Below are 18,576 nucleotides of genomic sequence, written 5' to 3' on the forward strand. Positions count from 1 at the left end.
CATATAGGAGCAAATAGATGTTGTTTGAGCACCAAGGTTTGGACTTTACGTGATTATCATGCTTGGGGAGGCCAGATCTATGATTATATGGAACAGATCTGACCTCAGAAGTGAGTTTGAGTTTATGCATGGCATGAACTCGTCGAGTCTGAAGAACAGACTCGACGAGTAGCATGAAGTTTGCCCGTAACCACTCAGCGAGTGGTCTTGTTGAGTTGAGGGGTCGACTCAGTGAGTCAGGGAGAGTCGGGGGAAACTGAGTCAAGCCGGAACTCGCCAAGTTGTTCTTGAGACTCGGCGAGTTGAGTCGTGGTGGCCCCACGATTCATGCCAGGTGGAACTCGTCGAGTCAGAGAAGTACTCGGCGTGTCAAGAGAGGATCCAAGAGAGTCAGTGGACACGTATAGACTCGCCGAGTCGCCCTAGTGCACTCGCCGAGTCCGGTCAAAGTTGACTGTTGACCTTGTTGACCTTTAGGGTTGAGTGTAGTTGTATTTATGAGTGTATTACTTTGTGTGATTAGGCGGAGGCTAGATCACGTTTATTCCGAGACATATATTTACCGAGACATCGAGGTGAGTCTTCTCACTATACTTACCTAGAGTGGTATATTGTGTAGACCAGAGGGTCTTATGTGTTTATGTGCTATGTGCTATGTGTATGTTGTATGTTGTTATAGACCGGACCGAAGGGTCCAACAATACAGACCGGGCCAGAGGTCCCAACGAGCTATGACCGGACCAGAGGGTCCAACGAGCTACGGGACTGAAGGGTCCCGCTGAGACACATCGACCGGAGGGTCGTATTATAGCCTTGAGCGGCATATGTGTTGTATGTGGTATTTTGGGGAACTCACTAAGAAATTATGCTTACAGTTGTTGTGTGATGTGTTTCATGTACCAGTGATGAGCGCGGGAAGGCGCCGGCATGATCCGTACACACTTGAGGAGTTTATGTTTTGGATTCTGGGGAGATATCTTGTGATAAATACATTTGAAACAATATGTTGATGTTATTTTGTGAAAAATTATGGTTTTGAAAATGAAAAATTTGTTTTGAAAATTTACGTTGTTACAATTAGAACGTACAACAAAGAGATTATAAGACTGCATGGTGTGTCAATATCCATTATCTCTATCAGAGATAGTAGATTCATTTCACGATTCTGGCAGTCCTTACAGGGACTAGGCTAGACATGAGTACGACCTACCACCTACAAACCGACGGACAGAGCGAACGACCTGTTCAAACCTTGGAAGATATGCTAAGAGCTTGTGTGATTGACTTCAGTAAATCGTGGGATACCCACTTACCGCTTATTGAGTTTTCATACAACAACAACTATCACACTAGCATCAAGGCCGATCCATTCGAAGCTCTCTATAACCGCAAGTGCAGATCACCGTTGCGCTGGGCTGAAATGGGAGATACACAGCTAGTAAAGGGGCAAGTCCCTAACAGCACCCTCATTAGCCCTAAAATTATAAGGGAGACTACGGAAAAGATCGTGCAAATTCGAGAAAGACTGAAAGCATCTTGAGATCGACAAAAGCGCTACACTTGATAAGCAACGCAAACCCTCGAAATTCTGGGTTGGTGACCGAGTCCTACTAAAGGTCTCACCATTGAAAGGAATAATACATTTTGTTAATCGTGGGAAACTAAATCCAAGGTATATCAGACCATTCAAAATCCTTGCCAGGATTGGTCCAGTGGCATACAAACCTCGATTACCACAAGAACTTAATAATGTACATCCGACCATACACACGTCAAATTTAAAGAAGTCTTTATCTGACGAGACTCTTGTGATACCTCTCGACAAAATCGAAATAAACGAGAGCCTCCACTTCATAGAAGAACCGGTTGAAGTCATGGATCGAGAGATCAAAAGAACGAAACAAAAGTCGCATTCCCATTATGCAAGTCCAATGGAACGCTAAGCAAGGACCCGAGTTCATCTGGGAACGCGAAGGCCAAGATGAAATAAAAATACCCGCATCTTTTCCCCAACTCTTGAAGTCCCGGTCAAAGTGCTAATTTCGGGACAAAATTCCTTCTAACGGGGGGATGATGTGACAACCGTCACTTTCTGGTCAAGTCAAAGTAAAATAAAGTCAAAAAGTGAAACCGGTCAACTCAATTAACCCTTGTATATTAGGGTTTACATTATGTTTACTATTGTACAACACACTATCTTAATGCAAAGTATCACTTAGAGTTTTCACATGTTCAGAAAATCTAAACCCTAATCAGGGTAAGTGATGGATCTACTCGATAAAACATTACTACATACCCTCCGGGGGCGAATAACACTCATGACAAGGCTTAATGGGGTTTACAAACCTTGCGTTGCGAAGCTAAGCACTCACAAAGGTCACAAGCATGGTCTTTCCTAAATCTATCTCAAAATCTCTTTTAACTTTTTATAATCACCTGGGGCATCCCAACCCTTAACTTAGTCAAAAATCACTCGAAACGAGAAGTTTATTTGAAAATCAGCCATATAGGGCCGAACCCTCTTAGAACCGAACCTATTAGAGCTGAACCTCTTATAGAACTGAAACCTCTCCATTAGAACTGAAACTACTCTTAAGACTGAAGTCCCTCTTAAGGACCGAAGCCACCTTCGGTTCGGTTCCTTGCACTTCGGTTCGGTCTCACTACTTCGGTCCTAGTCTGCTTTTGGTTCATCTGTTCTCGGTCAATCTCTCCTCGGTTCGGGTCAAGCCATTTCAGACCAAACATACCTTCGGTCCTGAAGCAATCTTTGGTCCGAAGATCACCAACTTTCGGTCCTCAGCAACATGAACCAAACCCTCGGAGCTTCGCTCCTCACTTTCGGTTTTCGACCACTTTCGTGTTTTTAGCCCATTTTTGATGATTTTGACGGGGGATTTCCACACACACCTATATTTTAACATATTAGACCCCATAAATCCATATTTTAATCATATTTTGGGGAAAACTTTAACTATGGATAATATCTTTTGTACAAGATATTGTCCATGAGTGTTGACTTTTCCAAGAAGTTATGACACCATACCCAATCCATGACAACCTTCATATCACTATTGATGGTTTATGTCACTATTTCCATCAGCCCTAGTCTATTCATTGTACCCTCACCCTCTTCAACAAGTTTCCTTAATCCCATGCACCCAAAGAGTCAATACTCCTCGCATCCTTTAGATCTCATTCACTTCCACCAAAAAGCAAACTCATTTCTCTCTCATTTCATCTCTCTCAAAACTCGAGATTTCAAGTGCTGATCTCAAGCTTTTCATCCACTTTTGGTAAGTGTCTTCATCCTACACTTGAACATTCTACACACCTTCACTTGAATCATGGATTTCTTACACAAATATCGACATATTTGTCCTTAGGATCTTCAAATCCTCAAGCTTTCTCCAAGTGTTCTTGACTGGGAAACCCCTTCTCTTAAACATACATCCCAAGGGATCACTCAAGGTGAGTTCATACCCCCTACATTTTTATGTTTTCTTCAAGTTTTAGGGGGGAATACAAGTTAAATCACCCTAACATAATTCAAACTCATACTTCAGCTTTTCACAGAAAAGTTGAGTTCTATTCACGGACTGTTTTAATCATCTTAGACTTAATATCTTTCAAAACTTTTTAAAATGAAAGTATTTCAGGTTTATACCTTTCTAATGACTACTTGCACATCTCCATACGATTTTTTTACAATTTATGGCGATTTTTACAAAACTATCTATCATTTCATAAACGAATTCGGACCAGTCTGTGAATAAGTATAGTTTATGGATTTTACATTACAAACATACTACATAAAAGGGGATTTACTTCCACCACAGAAAAGGTTTTACAGTCAAGCCACACATAAATTCGTTAACGTAAATTGTGAGACATATCTTCATTGTACTCTTAGAGTACGGGTTAAAATTCCTGTTAGTTATAACCAGAGTCTCTTGTAGGGAGAGCGTAATAATTGTATATAGATCTATATTGGGATTGACAACCCACTCCCAAGCTACTTGCAACAGCCCGACCGGACAGTCGGGGGTGACAAATATCATAACAGTTCTGACGCCTGAAGAACGTCGCAGCAGGTCTACTCTGTCATAGTATGGTTATAGCGACTCACATAGGGAGATAACGACACATATATTTTACAAGAATTTCTACTTTAAAAAGGAGTTTTATCTATTTAAAACTACAAACACGTTACAAGTACGAAACACACACATACATTCGGTCTTGGGATTTAAGACTACATAACATTTTGTAAGGAAAATATTGGATTTTTCTTGAGTATACATTACAATTACAAACACGTTACAAATACGAAACACACACATACATTCGGTCTTGGGATTTAAGACTACATAACATTTTATAAGGAAAATATTGGATTTTTCTTGAGTATGCATTACATTTACAAACAAAAGTTTTCAAACTCTACATCCAAAAGCTTATGAACTCACCAACATAATTGTTGACACTTTTTCGAAACTACTTGTATTCTCAGGAAATCAGTGAAACAGGAAATCAACAGCTTTTGAGGATGGGACGCTAAGACATCAAACATTTCATTTTGTCACCATAATGTAATTGATTTTGAAACATGTAAACTCATACTAAGATGTAACTTTCTTGATTATATTTATGTTGGTTGTAATTGCTTTGGTCATTATTATACTCGTGGTTATGATACTATACATGAAGTCCGCCACCCCCGGACATTTCCGCCATCCTTGGTTTGGGGGTGTGACGGAAACACCGGCAGGCTCATAACCTGTAGGTGATGAATTACATGTTTAGGTGATGTAGTAACTACGTATTCCTGCAATGATACTCTAACCGTTACTAGACATGTATTGGGGGAGTAATCCCCAAATCAGTATTGTCTATGTGATGTAGGCGATGATCCTTAGGAAATGTCCTTAGGAACAAACATATAAGGAAATGTGATGATGAGAGGTAAATACGATGTAAGAGATGACCCTTAGGATAAATGTTTAGGGAATATTAAATAAAGAAAATGGGGATGGGTAATCGGGTTAATTGTTTGGCATGAAATATGTGATGAAACAAATTAACTATATTATTGTGGGTTGAAAGCCCTATGTACTCACCAGGTTTCCCAACATGACCCATTCAGTTTATTTGTATCACAGGTGTCGATACAAAGCTACATTACATTCAGAGATTCACGGAGATGTAAATCATTAGTGTAAATTAATGTAAGGTATGTTTATGCTTATGTTTCTTTATTGACGATAACATCCTAATGTTTTAAATATAAACAAAATACATTTCATTGGAAATGCTTTGATAATATATTTATCATGTTTTCTGGGAACAAATTCCGCAATATTATTCCTTAAAATGGATACTCTGATTTTTAAATAAGCAAAAATAATTTTTTTAAATGACCATGAATTTAGGGATATCTCACTTTTGGTTTCACAGAAGAAGTTGCAACTAAAGTTGTTCTCAGGGCTGGTCTTTGTTGTAGTTGTAAAGATACATTGTCAAATATATTAGAAAACACTTTGATATTCCTTAGAAACAAGTATGAGGTCTATCCATTAAGGGAACAACATCACTTTGAAAATCTACAACAAATGGAGAAGCATACACTTGCAGAACTGGTTTGTGTTCTTCGTGAAATTAGACCTTTCTTTAGCATCGGTGATGCAGTGTGGTGCTTGTTGATATCTGATATGAACGTCTCTCAAGCTTGTGCAATGAATGGTGACAGGGATTCAAATGGTTGTTCCTCTAATTTGGTTGACAACCAAATGTAGAAAGAATGTAACAGTTCAGAAGCTTTTCAAAATCCATGTAAATCAAATCATTCTTCCCTTTCTGCTCCTTTAGAAGCACCTGTAATGGCCTCCATAACATGTGTAAATAATGCTATGTTTAAGGCACCACTAATTTCACAAGTTCCTCATTTAAAACCAAAGCCCCGATTTGTTATGGACAGAATTTCATCATAGAAAAGGACCCAAATCTCTACTTCTAAAACAATGAGTAGATCCATTAGCCTTTCATCACAAACCCATGAAGAAAAAGGTTTAGGGAGTAGAAAGATCATTAGGATTAATAAGAGAGATTATATACTAAGACATAAATCAGTTCATTTGGATAAAACCTATCGCATACATAGGTTAAAAGGGACTTCTAGAGCTAGTAAACATGGTAACATTGGTGGTTTAATTTTTGATAAGAAACTAAAGTTTGTGTCACAACCTATAAACACCATTCTTAAAAATGGTTCCACTTCTAGAAAAATTGTCCTCATCTCCCCTTTATCAATATAGAAACTTCAAGTAGTAGCCTTTCTACATCACCAAATACCAATATCACTCCTGAAACCGATTTATCTCTTTCACTTCCTGTAAAAACAAACAATCCCACAATACCCTTTGGGCGGTGGATCCTATAAGATAAAAGACATGAAAAAATTTTAAAACTTATTCCAAGGGTACGTGAGCTTCAAAACCAGTTACATGAATGGACAGAATGGGCTAATCAGAAGGGCATGCAAGCTGCACATAGACTTGGTAAAGAAAAAAACTGAACTTAAAACACTAAGAAAAGAAAAAAGGAAGTAGAGTGATTAAAGAAAGAGAAACAAACATTAGAAGATAACACCATGAAGAAGCTTTCTGAAATGGAAAATGCTTTAAGCAAAGATAGAAGCCAGATTGGGCATGCCAACTCAATTATCTGTAGGCTGGATGTTGAGAACGCTAACTTAAGACTAGAAATGGAAGCTACAAATTTACAGGTTGTTGAGTCAGTTCCCAGCTATCAAGAGGTATCGAAGAGAGAAAAAAAGACACTTATGTAATTACAGTTATTGGAAAACACCAAACCTTGTTTCAGGAAGAGCTTGTAGCTGAGAAGCGCAAGTTAGCTCAGCTGCAAGAAGATCTTCAACATGTTAAAGAACAAAGAGATCAAGTTGAGGTATTTTTTGGGTCAAAAATACACAAGTACTAATCAACCAAATTGAATGAGAGGTTGTGATGTTCGAATTGTGCATTAGTAAATGATAAGGAGAGTGAAACAATGCTTCACAAGAAAAGCCCTTGATCCTTGTTAGGATCTCCAGCACAAAACCTTGGGAAGTGACAATGATCACCTTCCTTGATGATTTTATTAATGTAAAGTAATGATTACATAGAGTATTATTATGTGAACAAGTAAATAATTTCGTAGAGTAAGCTTCTAGCAAAAAACAGTGTTTTGTGTGTGAGATACAAGTGTCAATTTATAGTCTAAACTAGCCAACAAGATGTCCGATATTTCTGGGATTCTCTATGACTAGTTTTACGAACATTATTTGACCAAGTATTTCGGGTCTTTAGCATAGTTGAGATGATTCTTCATTGAGAATTGGTCTTCCCTTGAATGCTTCTGCATTTTTTAACAGAATATAACTGTTATAAATGTCAATAAAAATAATAACGGTGATTGCCGAAATCCTGAGGTAGCTGAGGATCCTGTACATTTGAGGTCCTGAATATTTTGAGGATCCTAGCCCTAACAATTACCCCCAAGTTATTCTTGAAAATGTAAGAGTTAATTTCAAAAATGTTGAAGGAATAACTTAAATTAAATTTAAAAAAGGAATTTAAAAATTATCCCTTAATGGATAGGTTTTATCTTTATCGAGATAATCAAGAAACAGTCAAATCATATTTATTATCTTTTCCTGGCTATAAATGTGGACTTTTGGTAACTCCCTCTTTACTTCCTTCAGTCGTCATCATCTTACTGTGAAGGTAAATTTTCTTACTACTTGTTTCCTTTCGTCTCTTCAATACCTCTCGTCATGGCCAAGAGAGCTATTCGTTCTCGAGGTAGTGTTGTTACCTCTCCCGAGAATGACTTCAACATTTAAGAAATTTTAACCTATGATGAGGTTTGCTCCTTTGACGGTGAGGATATAGAATCGTCCCTTTGAAGCTACAGTCCAACCTGATTTTGTGTCTCCGACATGGGTCTGCGTTCCTGAATATTCGTTTACTTTAGGGTTAACCTAACCTTTTACTGGAATCGTTCGCAATTTCTTTCTGACTACCTATATTTGTTATATCCAAACTATGTTTGTGGTCTGGAGGATCCTATTTTGGATCGACCGCTTAAATCAGTCCAAAAATATGGACATTGGATCATCTGAGTTGGCTATCATTTATGATCTTTCTACTTTTGGTTCTTCTCGTTTCCTCTTAAGAGTCAAGACAAACAAACCCCACCTCATTCTGAAACCTAAACAAAATGATGGTGCTTGGAAGGAAAAATACTTCTTTGTGAGACGTGACTCGATTCCTTAAGGCGATTTCCTACCAAAAACATGGATTAAAAAGGGTAGCATTTAATTTAGACTTTTAAGGATCTTGAAATTTACTTCCCTTATTTTGTTTGTTTTGATGCAACATTCAAATTTGAGGAGCTCGCTCCTGCTGCTGACGATTCTGAGGACAAGATTTCCAAGTTTCTCGCGCTTCCTGCACTCGAGAGGTCGTTTAAGCTCAAACATTCCAGTCTCTAAGAGGGTTCCTCTACACTGTCTTTATGGCCACTGGCAACATTATTTTTCTCGAATGTGTCTTTTACAGGATCCTGATTTAATAAGGATTTCTGGCAGGTTCCAAATCTACCCGGTCAAAGGCCCGTTTTGGTTTGGTAGATCTTGAAGATGATATGACCAGCGGTTCGATCAAGGTCAAGCAGTAAAAAGGTGAAATTCTTCCTCTTACCAAGAGATCTCATATAGATCTTACGGTTAAGGCTTCAGGATCCCAAAATGAAAGACTTCTGAGGCTGTAGACTTCATCCTAGAGAACCTCAACATCGAGGATGCTCTTGGGAAGTTATCCTTATTTTCCCAAGTTGTAAGTATTCTTCACACATGCATTATTTATATTAATTTATCATACATGTTCTCTCAAATGTTAATGTTTATGTTTCTTCCACGTCTTTGCTCACGTTTCCCACGTTACTAACGACCTCAGGGTCTGTGTCAATAAAGCTGAGTTTGTTCTAAAAGAGCAGGAGAAGACATGGCGGGTCACCAATGAGGATCTTCTCCATAGGGTGGAGTTGTTGAGTAAACAAAAAGTCGACAAGGAGGAAGAGTATCTCGCAGATCTCGAGGAGGTGATCGCTGATGCAAAGACAAGCGTTGCGATAGCTATTCTGCAGGCTAAGATTAAGCTGGCGGAGGATCTGGAAAATGCAGGTTCCTGGGATGTGGACGGATAGCACGACGCATTGGCCAAACTGACCAATAAGCCTGCTATCGTCAATCAGGATCTTGTATTGTTGCTGATCGGAGGAGGGGAGAAGAAGGACGCGATCGATGATGATTAAGCTAAGGTCTAGGCCTGCAAAAAATTGGCTTAAGTAGTTTTTGTTTTTGTAAGTGATTCAAGACAATTAATCTTTTGGCGGGTTTGATATGCAACCCCTTTTTGAATGACATGGTAGCATTTCCCTTTTAAATCTTTCTCCTCTTTTTTCTGCATGGTTGTTATGATATTAGGATCCTTAAATAGTTAGGATCTTGGAAAGCTTGGTTCCTACAAATAGCCCTGAAATAGAATTTCTTTAGTAGTTCATTTATGGCATATTTGAATCTTAGTAATTAGATAATTTTAACTTAGGACCCATGGAAATTCAGGATCCTTAAACTTTATCTAATGTTCTGTGAGAATAAGGGCAGATGGAACCTGATTATCTCCAAGTTTTTTCTTAATCTTTGTAAGTCTTGAAATTTGCTGAGGATAAATCTCAACTTAGGAGAGAACTTCGGTTTACTGTTGATAATGAGGCTCTTTACCAATGAGGGTTGATGAGGACCCTTACTGACAGAGACCCTTAAGGATGAGGATCTTAGATGATACATGGGAAATCTCTCCTTATGATAACTTGTTTAGGTTATAGACTTTGCCAAAATTCTTGTGTAACACCATGGTTTCAATGGATAACATGTTAATGTTATAAAATGGGGAGGATCCCGACTTGCGATATAATTCATAGGAAAGATCCTTACTTATGATAACATCAAAATGTTATGATTCGAGTGTATTCTCTGGGGCAGATTTCCCACCTGTGATAACATGAAGATGTTACAGACCTTATGTACTTTCTGGGGCAAGATCCCAATTTTTGGATAACATGAGAATGTTATAAACCTTAAGGATCTCAACTTATGTTCAAAGATAAGAGGGTTGCCAAGACACTGAATCGTGAAATGATCCCCTTATTCGTATCCCACAGTTAGATATCATGCGTCCAAGCGAGGTGTATAAACCTTAGTTCGTGTGGAAGAGGTAATTAGTTCTTTAAACCTTATAGGGTATTAAGTACTCTTAAGCGTAGGAGAGATGATCAGTCTCTAGCTTGTGTATATGATAGTTTAAATATTACATCATTAAATATAATGGGGTTTATCAAGTATTAAGACGTTGAGATCTTCATGTGCAAAGATCCTTAAGTTTCAGGATCTTAAACCTTGAGGATCCTTACATTTCAGGATCTTTAATCTTGAAGATCCTTAGCTGTACGTTGTTCTGCATAGCAAACATTAGCTAGGGATGGGCGTTAATCTAGCTATCGCCCCCCGATGCTTAAGTTAGTAATGTATTCGAGGAGAAAATAAGTAATAACGAAAATTTTAAGATAAAGAACATGTGTACCTTGGTTTTGTTGTGGATCAATCGACCCTACTTACATGTAGTATGCTTTGAGGTGTATAGCATTCTAGGATCTTGGCAGAACGTCTCCTTCGGGTGTTGCTATCCAATATGCTCTTTTTCCTACTTCAGCATCTATGAGATATGGTCCTTCCCAGTTAGGAGCTTATTTTCCTGCAGTAGGATCCTTGGTGTTTTGGAATGTTTTCCTTAATACCAAGTTTCTAATTTGAAATATTCTAATTTTTATGTTCTTATTGTAAGCCTTGGTGTTTCTTTGTTGATGAGCAGCACTACGTATTTTGGCAAGATCTCTGAGTTCGTCAACAGTGTCAAGATCCTATGCTAGGATATTGTTGTTGTTTTCTTGATCCTGCAGTAAGTATCTTGCCGTCGGGATCACTACTTTGGTGGGGATCACTGCTTCTACCCCAAACACCAAAGAGCAGGGGGTCTGACCCGTGGCTACTTTGGAAGTAGTCATATCCGCCCATAAGACCAAAGGAAGCTCTTATGCCCATCTTCCCTTCTTCTTATCTAATATTTTCTTTAAGTTGTTTACTATGATTTTATTGCTGGATTCTACTTGACCATTAGCTTGGGGATGAACAGGAGTCCATTATCATTTTGATTCCCCAACTTGTGCAAAAGTCTGTCGTCCTTTTGCTTATGAATGAGAATCCATTGTCGCATATGATTTCAGTCAGGATCCCGAACCTGGTCAAGATATTACGTTTAATAAATGATAATACCTCTTTGTCTCTTACCTGAACGAAGGCTTCAGCTTCGATCCACTTGGAGAAGTAATCAGTCATCACCAGCATGAAGACTTTTCCTCCTGGGGCTACTGGTAATTTTCCCACTATATCCATTCCCCATTTCTTGAATAGCCATGATGAGATAATAGGATGTAGAGGTTTTTCCGGTTGATGTAGGATGTTGCTATGTCTTTGGCAAACATCACACTTTTGAGAATGCAGAAAAGAATCTTTCTTCATGGTTGGCCAGTAGTACCCTGTTTTTAGTATTTTGGAGCATAAGGATCTGCCCCCCATGTGACTGTCACAGTCTCTTTCATGTTTTTCCTTCAAGACTTCTACAACTTCAGGATCTCCCAAGCATATAAGGTATGGACCTGCCATAGATTTTTTATAGAGTTTACCTTGGATTAAAACGAATCTTGAGACTCTTGTTCTGAATGCTCTTTTGCTTTTTTCTTTTGTTGGGATTCTGCCATTCTGAAGATACTCCATAATGGGTTGGGTCCATGATCGCGGAGTTCTTTGAGGATCCTGCTCGTTGGGATCCCTTTGAGGAGAGATCCTAAGGTCAGGATCTTCAATAGTTGCTACGCTTGTCGGTCTTTTAGGATCTTCTGATTTTGTCGGAGAGCGTTTTTATGGCTGGGGGTTACTATATGGGTTATAAGGATCTTTGTTTCTAGTAGGATCCTAAGGGAGGATCCTAAGTTGGCTAATGCGTCTGCTTCTATGTTTTCTTCTCTAGGAACTTGGGTTAGGGTACAGTTCTCGAAATTAGAAGCTAATTTTTTGAGGATCTCCAGATATAGTGCTAATCTTTCACCTTTCACTACCTAAGATCCATTGAAGTGATTAGTTAGTAATAAAGATTCAACAAATACCTGGAGATCCCTAATTTGTAGATCCTTATCCAATTGTAGTCCCATGATGAGTGCTTCGTTATTGGTAGTGTTGAATTTGCAACTCAATGCCTGGGGTAGGATGTCCCCCTGTGGCGACTTTAGTATGATCCCTAGTCATGTTTCTTTTTGATTTGAAGCTCCATCTGTGAGCAACATCTATTTTCCTAAGTGTTCATCTTCTAGGAGCTGTTTGGCCTCCATGTCTACTTCATTTCGTAGATCATCACTAAAGTCAGCCACAAAGTCTGCTAATGCTTGTGACTTTATGGCGGATCTTGGTTCGTATCTGATGTCGAACATGCTTAACTTCACCGACCATTTTTCCATCCCTCCTGACATTTCTGGTTTTCTCATGACATTCTTAATAGGATAATTAGTATTTACGTGTATAGTATGTGTTTCAAAAAAATTTCTTAATTTAGTAGAAGCAGTTACTAAGGCAAGAATTAAAAATTTCGAGGTGAGAGTACCTAGTGTCAGGATCCAGGAGACTTTTAGTTACATAGTAGATAAGATGCTGGTCTCCATTAAGATCCTTCGCCAAGACTGCACTTACTGAGAGGTAGAAGAGGAGTGGTTCCCCATCTATGGGCTTTACCAGTAATGGCGCGGAAATCAAGTATTTTTTGAGTTCCTGAAAGGCTTTTTTTTGTGATCTTCAGTCCATTTGAACCTTTTGTTCTTCTTCAAGATATCGTAGAAGGGTTTACATCTTTTTGAGGATCTTGAAATAAACCTATTCAGCGCCTCTACCCTTCTGGTTAGCCTTTCGATGTATTTTGTTGAGGATGGAGATTTCAGCTCGATGATTGCTTTGATCTATTCTGGGCTTGCTTCGATTCCTCTCTTGGTTACAATATATCCAAGGAACTTGCTTGACTTCATCCCAAAGTGGCATTTGAGTGGATTCAACTTCATATTGTATTCGTCTAGGATGTCAAATGCCTCTTTAAGATCCCTAAGATGATCTTCATCTTTCATTGATTTCACCACCATGTCATCTATGTAGACTTCCATGGTGTCCCCCAACTTGTCTTTAAACATCCGATTCACCAGTCTCTAATATGTTGCTCCTGCATTTTTAAGACCAAAAGGCATCTCAATGTAACAATATATACATGTTGGTGTTATGAATGACATATCTTCTTGGTCGGATGGTTCCATTTGGATTCGTTGGAATCCTGCGGAAACATCCATGAAGGTTAAGATTTCATGTCCAGCCGTCACATCTATCATAGAGTCAATATGCGGTAGAGGGAAAGGATCCTTAGGACAAGCCCTATAAAGATTTATGTAGTCTACACATACTCGACATTTTCCATTTTCTTCTGTATGAAAACCATGTTAGCTAGTCATCTTGGGAACTTTACTTCCTTGATCATTCCTGTCTTGAGGAGCTTCTCTACTTCTTCTTGGATGACCCGATTCCTTTCAAGTGCAAACTTCCTTCTCTTTTGGTGTATTGGTCTGAAAGAAAGATCAATATTAAGTTTTTGAGTGATAATACTCTTGTTTATACCTGTCATATCTTCGTGTTTACATGCAAATGTCTTGCTTCTGGTTCTTAGGAAGTTTAATAGATCTTGCTCAATTTGCTCAGGCATTGAGGATCCTATGAGGACTTTAGCTTCAGGATCCTCGATGCCCAGGGACACTTCTTTCACATCTTGCTCCTTCGTTTCTAGAATATGTCATTCCCCTGCCTTAATTGCTATGCTTGCTAAGGTTTGGTCGTAGATTTCATAGAGTTTTTGTAACATTCTTTGGATTCTTGTTGATCTCCCATGATCTTCATAGTTCCCCATGGAGTAGGCAATTTTACACATTGATGATATGTTGATGGAACCGCTTTCATCTCGTGGATCCATGGTCTACCTAGTATCACATTATAAGAAGATAAGGTGTCAATAACACAAAATTTTTGTATGGAGTTTACCCCCTCTATGTGTATTGGTAGCTTTATTTCCCCAATCGTGTGTTTCATCTCTCCGCTAAATCGTATCAGGACCGAGGAGCTCTTGATTATTTCTGTTTCTAGGATGTTCATCCTTTTTAGTGCGTCTAGGAGCACGATGTTGACCGAGGATCCTCCATCAACAAGGATCCTTCTCATGAAATGGTTGGCCATGTACAGTTTTATCACGAGTCTGTCATGGTGAAGATCCAGAATCCCCTCCCTATCAATCTCGTCAAATGTGATTTCTTTTTCACTGCTAACCATGATGTTCTTCCATGGTCTATATTCTTTTTCTTTTTTGGAGACCTTGGCTTGTCTTTTATCCTAAGAATAAGAAGTTCCATAGATGTTAAATCCGCCTGATATAACGTTAATTATCTTAGTGTCGGCAGGTGGGGATCCTGGTTTCTCCAGGATCTTGTGACCATCCTGGCTGTTCTCCTTAGATTTTTCTCTTTTTCTCCTAAGGATCTCTTTGAGGTGTCCCTTACTAAGGAGGTAAATTATTTCTTTTCTTAGGGCTATGCAGTCCTCCATCCTGTGACCGAAGTCTTCATGGTAAGCACATCATTCGGACTTGTCTTTCCAACTTGTGGACTTGTTATCCTTCTTTGGCCATCTTGCTTTGTCTCCAAGATCATGCATAGCATGAATTATACATGAAACATCTACAGAAAAAGAATAGTCAGTGATCCTCAGAAGTTCCTCTTCTTCTCCTTCATCCTTGAGGGCATTGACCCTGTGAAGATCCAGTTTGGAATAGGGCTTTGATTTGTAGGATCTTGGGGTTGAGGATTCAGCCTTCGTGTTGGGGTTCTCATTTTGAATTGAAGGGTTGCTTCTCTTCTGTATTTCTTTTTCCCCTTCAAGCCTTATGAATTTTAACGCTCGGCACCATACTTCGTCCAATATTTTGCATGGGGTCATCACAAGGTCTTCGTAGAAGGGTGAATCCTTCCTTAGTCCCATCTTGAAGGCCTCTATAGCAATATCCATGTCGATGTTGGGGATACTCAGAGCTTCCCTGCCGAACCTGTTAACGAAATCCCTAAGTCTTTCCTTAGGATTCTGAACCACTCGATAGAGATCACTAGTAATCTTCTCGAAGGTTCTACTGCAAGAAAACAGGTTATTGAAAATATTGACTAAGTGTGCAAAAGAAGTAATAGAGTATGGGGGAAAGTTTAGCATCCATTTGAGAGTTGATCCTGTAAGGATTGAGCCAAATCCTTTGCATAGGCAAGCTTCTTTCAAGTGCCCTGGAATAGGAATCATCTCCATCCTTTCTCGGTATTATGCTATGTGTTCTTCAGGATCCGTCGTTCCATTATAAAGCTTCATGATAGGAGTTTGGAAGCGCTTGGGAACTTTAGTATTGGCTATTGCTGGAGAAAATCTCGAGATCCTGTGACTCGTTGGTGACATTTTTGGTATGGGTTGGACCACCCCAGGTACGCTTGAGATCATTTACCTCAATTGCTAAACTTCCTTGACCATGTTTGGGTTTATTCCTGCATCAATGCTAGTATAGTCAGTATTACTGGTATTGTTGTTTAAGAAGTTACTAGAATCAAGGTTTCTAGGAGTGTTGAAAGGCTCATTGAGATCATCGATCATAGATGCTCGGTTGTCCATAGTTGTCCCCCCAGGGTGACGCCACAGTGGTAGGAATCGTGTTCTTCTGATGATTTTCTAAGGATCTTGCATTATCGAAGTCCAGGATCCTTTGTTTCACAACTGTGGGAATTGTTTCTTGGGATATCTGAAATTCCGCCTTCATCCTCTCCACTTCTTTGAGCAGTGCTCTATTCTCCTCCTGTTGTTGGGTCACCATTTGCGTCATTTTCCTCTTCATAGCGAAAAGTTCTGCAGTAGTGACTGAGGCAGTCGGATCCTGGAGTCCTGAGGATCCCAAACTTCCTTGATTAGCGATAGAGGGGGTGCTTTTCTTGGAAGTGTCAGGCGTTTTCATCTGAGTAGGGGGCCCACTCGGAGGAGGCTGTAGGTTTTTGGTTGGAATGGAAGTAATAGAGGACGAAGAAAGGATCGATTGTGTAGAGATGATTTTTTTCGAGGATTTTGAACACCACAGCCCCACGGTGGGCGCCAAATTATTTTGGTCAAAAATTACACAAGTACTAATCAATCAAATTGAATGAGAGGTTGTGATGTTCGAATTGTGCAATAGAAAATGATAAGGAGAGTGAGACAATGGTTTACAAGGAAAACCCTTGATCCTTGTTAGGATCTCCGACACAAAATCTTGGGAGGTGACAATGATCACCTGCCTTGATGATTTTATTAATGTAAAGTGATGATTACAAAGAGTATTCTTGTGTGAACAAGTAAATAATTTCGTAGAGTAAGCTTCTAGCAAAAAAACAATATGTTGTGTGTGAGATACAAGTGTCAATTTATAGTCTAAACTAGCCAACAAGATGTCTGATGTTTCCGGGATCATCTATGACCAACTTTACGAACGTTATTTGACAAAGTATTCCGGGTCTTTAGCATAGTTGAGATGATTCTTTGTTGAGAATTGGTCTTCCCTTGGCTAGTTCTGTATTTTGGAACGGAATATAACCGTTATAAATGTCAATACAAACAATAACGGTGGTTTTTGGGATCCTGAGGTAGCTGAGGATCCTGGATATTTGAGGATCGTGAATATTTCGAAGGATCCTAGCCCTAACAGGTATGTTCTTGAAAAAGTGAAATTTTAAGCAATATTTGCTCTTATTTTTTCCCTCCCGGCTCCTCTAATGTTAAAGTTGATGAATATCATGAAATCTCTATGTTGAAATGTAAGGGTAAATGGTCATTTTGTCTCAAGCAGACAGTTGATTTGATCTATGTTGTAATTCGCATATAAGATGCAAACAGAAAGAGAAAACGAAATAAAAAGTGGTTAATCAGGCGATTAAGTATAAAATCGGAAGGCAAGAAGGAGAAATATTGCCTAGATGAAAAGTAGATAAAAATCTTAAAAAATATAAAGACAACATCGAAAAACTCAAAAAGAAATCTCATCGTTAAGACTAAATCAGATTCTTCAAAAACAGCTGCTTTGAGAAGAGGTATAAGCTACGCCAATAATTATGAAGCAGTAAAACCGCCGCTTCCTTGCCGGAAACCGCCACGGTGATACCAGAAAAAGTCTCGGTCGCTGGCGGAGGTGGTGGTGGAGGTGGTGTGAATCGGGAAAAGGAAATGTGTAATATGTCTATCAAAGAAAATGTCGGTGGTGTTTCAGCCAAGTGCACATCAGGTGGTGTGTGTAAAATGCAATGACCTTTATGAAATACAAGGAATGGAGTGTCCTTTGTGTAGAGGAGCAATCCAACGCCGCATCAGTGTATCCTATGCTCTTCCTTGATATATATATATATATATATATATATATATATATATATATATATATATATATATATATATATATATATATATATATATATATATATATATATATATTTCTAAAATTAAGTTTGGGTTCTTGTTTCTCTATAATAATAATAATAATAATTGATATCATGTGGATTTTGTTTCTTTTTTCTGTTTGAGCTTTGCTATTATGAGCTTGAAAAGAAATATTTATAATCTATTGAAATAGTTGCATAGATTTATGATTATCTTGTTACAATATATAAGATTAGACTGAACTAGACTGAATAAAACTGAAACTCTATGTAAAATGCATCAAATGCACTATAAAGCCTTTGAATTGGTTGTAGGAAACCATTGGTTAGAATGCAAAAGAGTTATCTAAATTTTTCCAAATACGCCATTTTCTATAATTATTCCTAAATATTCCATACATGTAAATCAGTTCTTTAAACAAACAAATTTCCAATCATAAAACGTAATGTCTTACTTCCATTTACTTCAAAATAAACTCAAGATGTTACCTTTTTAAATTAGATTTTTAGCTTTGCTAATAAAATCAATTAGACAATCGAATAAATTAAAATAACATATTCAACTTTACAAGGTTACTAACTCATTTTTATCAACCTAAAAGGGCTTAGGCCTTAGGGTTTGGTCCTCCTAAGTCCTAATTCATGATTTCTGAATGATAAATCTTAGTAGGCCATTCACGTTGTTTACAATCGCCCATTCTTATTATTGGGCTTTTGCGTAGAGTCTGTTTGATGACAAAAAGCAATGTTATATTAACATTTTGCAATAATAATAATAATAATAATAATAATAATAATAATAATAATAATAATAATAATAATTTATAAACGGAAGATGTA

General features: G+C 38.3%; 1 pseudogene; it reads left to right on the top strand.

Annotated features, from left to right (window-relative positions):
* The first annotated feature begins 5,879 nt into the window (after positions 1-5,879).
* Positions 5,880-17,696, top strand: LOC111900029 (putative E3 ubiquitin-protein ligase RF298; annotated as a pseudogene).
* Positions 17,697-18,576: the final 880 nt, after the last annotated feature.

The sequence above is a fragment of the Lactuca sativa genome, chromosome 6 (assembly GCF_002870075.4).
Source record: "Lactuca sativa cultivar Salinas chromosome 6, Lsat_Salinas_v11, whole genome shotgun sequence".
Taxonomy (NCBI): Eukaryota; Viridiplantae; Streptophyta; class Magnoliopsida; order Asterales; family Asteraceae; genus Lactuca; species Lactuca sativa.